This window comes from Opisthorchis viverrini (assembly GCF_000715545.1).
Source record: "Opisthorchis viverrini unplaced genomic scaffold opera_v5_506, whole genome shotgun sequence".
NCBI lineage: Eukaryota > Metazoa > Platyhelminthes > Trematoda > Opisthorchiida > Opisthorchiidae > Opisthorchis > Opisthorchis viverrini.
This window is the reverse complement of record NW_008752169.1, coordinates 7,396-11,173: the sequence shown is the minus strand read 5'-3', so window position 1 is coordinate 11,173 and position 3,778 is coordinate 7,396.

The window sequence follows — 3,778 nt, the reverse complement described above, 5'->3', positions numbered from 1 at the left end:
AATCCATCCCGTGTTCGCTTCACTGTTTCATCGGTGACGAATTTGAACAAGGTTGGGAGGGTGGACATGCTTGTCTAACACCACCTTTTGTAGGGAAACGTTTGGAGAGCTCACAATACACCCTCAACCGCCCAGACGTATGTGAATATAGGGATCGGATTATGTTTACAAAATTCTGGGGCATACCTTTTTGAGCAGGTGTAGTTAAAAGAACTGATCGATCAACAACATCGAACGCACCTTTGAAGTCAAGGAATACCAGGATTCTGAGTCGTCTGTACATGTGGCGTTGCTCTTACACCTGACGGAGTGTGAAGTTGTGGTCAAGGCAGCCTCTACCCGGTCGAAATCCTGCTTGATTCTCACGAGTCAAGACTTCGCGTGCCGCCATGAGACGAAGAAGAATCTGTGACGTCAAAAGCCTTGTCACTACAGGCGTCAAACTAACAACTCTGTAGTTGCTGCATTCACTGCGAGTGTTCCTTTTTGAAAATTGGCATCATTATCGATTCACCGCAGTTGTCTGGGTCGGTCTCCTTTTCCCGGTTACGCCCAAATAGGCTAGACAGGCACTGCCTGAGGAATCCACCGCCATCAATGAAACGAGCAGGTGGAAGCTCGTCAGGACTAGCAGCACGATGATGCTCGAGTAGAGAAATGCGTAGCGGCAGGCGGTGATTCACCCTCACCACCGATAACTTACGTCGATGTGGTCTTATTGATTCGGTGCTGGCTCGGTAGTAGGCACCACGTTTTCAAGCGATTTTCGCTGTTCCGGAAATTCGTACTGCAGAGGAACAAACTGTAATCGGCACACATCAGAAGTAGGCGGTCTCCGGTGTCCGTGCAACGGAAACATTGTCCAATCCAAGACGACCACCCAATCGGGCCTCAGCAGCGCTTAGTCTACCTAATTTGGCGTCCATATCACCAGCAACCACAAAGATATCTGAGATTTTAGCCAGCTGTAGATGGGCACCTAGGGCGTCTTAGAAACTGTGTTCGGCGGATTTAAAGCTACAGTCGGTGAGAGCGTACGCAGACGCCATAAACAGGGTGCGTTGAACCTCACTTTCCCAAGATTCTCCCACAGATGTTGACAAACGAACCGCACAGAGGCGACTATCTACGGGTGTCCAATCAATCAGAGGTTTCCGCTTGTTCGCTCAATACAATACACACACAAGCATATCCAGCTGCAGCGGCCTTCTCATCACCAGAGGTGCGCAGCCAAAACCTGGATGAGAGCGAGGGGGCAGTCAGCACGATCACAGTACTGGCGTACTGCGTCCTTGTTTCTGACAGACAACATACATCAATACAGGGGAATCCAGCGTACGCGCAAGTGTCACCTGTTGGTCTGCTTGCTTCAGTGTGCGAACAATAAAGGTGGCTAATTAGACAGGCTTTCGGGGTTTGAAAACAGACTTCGAAGTGTTTATGATTGTAACTGAACTCGTACGTGCAGAAGCTGCAGCTGAGTTTGATGCAAGGCGAGCAGCACCGTCAGTCCTGGAGCTGAGATCTGCGGAAAACGTATTCAAATTTGGGTGAGGGAGGCGGAAAGAAGGAAGACGTGAAAGTGCAAGAAGGGAGGCGTCAGAATTAGCATGTCTTCGCTTGCCAGCCCTACTGTATGCAGCAAGTAAGGCGACCCGGCTGATGTCACCTCGCGACGGCCGTTGTGGCATGAGTTTATTTGTGTATGTGCATTTCATGATAGTACGTGGGCTGGGATACTGCCAGTGCGCCCACACCTAGAGAGGAGGACGATTAGGGTCCCCAACCAAAACATTTAGCTGAAAAGCCTGAACGCAAGGCAGCGGTGTTCTCCAGGAAATGTAAGTACTTTATCTTTTTTTACGGAACACGTCGCTGTACTTGTTCCAACATCCAACCAGGAGGGCCAGGAGACTGGGTTCGTCGGAGTTATACCAATGGACCAACCTGGTATGAGAGACTTTGTGAGCATCGTGGGGACGCTTCCCAGTATATCCCAATGAGTCGCCGAGGTACACAAACCGCCACACCACATATCTAGGACATCTATCACGGGTAAAAACATTCACTAATCGAATCTGACGCTCCAGTAAGCATGTTTTCAACACTTGCGTAGACTTTGTGTGTACTTTAAAATTCGGACATATTCGCACGCAATATCCCGCCTTATTTACAGTTTACGTAGTTCAAATTAGGAACAAAAAACACAACGTATGCGTTCAGCACAGAATTGTAGGTTTCTTTTGATTTTTACTTTTGCTGAATTCTTCCTCGCACACCATGTACGTCGTTATCCAATATCATCATTTGCACTAGCACTTTAATTGCTTGTGATTTCATTCAATGGATTTCAGATAGTAAACAGCGTGCCTGCCCCCAAATGTAGCGTCGCCAGTCAACGAGGAAGATTTCTATCCTCCGAAGCTCTCACAATCGACCAACTCGCCGATGGAGTCACATCGGGTGATCAAGAAACGTTCCCGAAAAAATCGCTTAACCTATCGATCTATGCTGCGGCCGCCAACAAGAAAAAGCGCGCGACTCAAAGAATTTGACATTCTGAATACAAATTCTGCAACCCAAGTAGATGCCGTTTAAAGCGTTTCCTTCTGTGATATGTGTAAAAAATCGATGAGCGTTTTTCTCGCAAAACCCAACGTAAACATTTGTTAACTCAAATCAACATATACACATTTCGGGTAATACACCTTAAAGGTTGCACCAAACTCGGTTCCACATGGGCACCCGTTGTGTCACGGTACCATTTGGTACAATGCGCAAAATAACTCGCAATGGGGGACACGCGCATACGGATTTATTGCGACTTATTTTCCAGGATTAAAAAAATTGACTTAGCATGCAAGCTGGTATCGTGCGTGTTACTCTTATGCTTCCGTTTACGCTGTCCCATTTGCTTCGCTTGGCCAAATCAATTGGGATTGGCATCCCGAATCCTTGTGCGTGCACGCATAATCTGACGTATCTGGCAACCGCGATCAGGTATGAAGTGTACTCGAAATGTGTGGATACCTGCAGTAAAACTAAACGGTGCAGAAGTAGCCAAAAGCTACGGGGAAGGGCCTAATAGGTATACTTCTAACCTCACTGGACAACATGGCACCGCAATTCAAATTTATATTCGCGCTCATGTGAGGCTGTTCTGGATTGCAAATGCCGGCATTGAAACACTTACTCATGGCCAATATCCACTCTGCATATTGTCACTGGCAGCGGCTGCAGTCCTACACATATATTGCGGGCGTTTGCTTTTTCCTTAGTTTTGGTCCCAATATACCTTTAATCAAGCGCACTGTATGTAAAAATACAATTTATTTGAATCGTTTGCGAACATAATCTCTTCGGTTGCCGATAGACAACAGTAAATTTCTGGCAGCAGGTCTAGAAGAAACCGGAGTTACATTTCTGAACGTATGCAATCACATATTAAGCAAATTCCTATCAAACTCAACACATAACTTTGGTTGAACGACGAAATTTACATTTTTTCTGTAAAGCCAGCTGGTGGGCTTTGGGTGTTGCTTTTATACATCGTAAATTTAAGCATGGTGTCAAATCAAGTCGGCAGGTGTCAACTCGAACGTGGAGCTATTTCTCAGGGGTGCAGCAATCGATATTGGATATGACGTGCGGCAAGTCAGCTATCCCCGCTTTGTGTTCCATATATCCATTAGTATTATTCACAAAATGCCTAAGCGTTTCATAATAACGCAAACTGTAAAACTATTTTGACTTCCCTCTGGAACTGTTATTGTAAGAA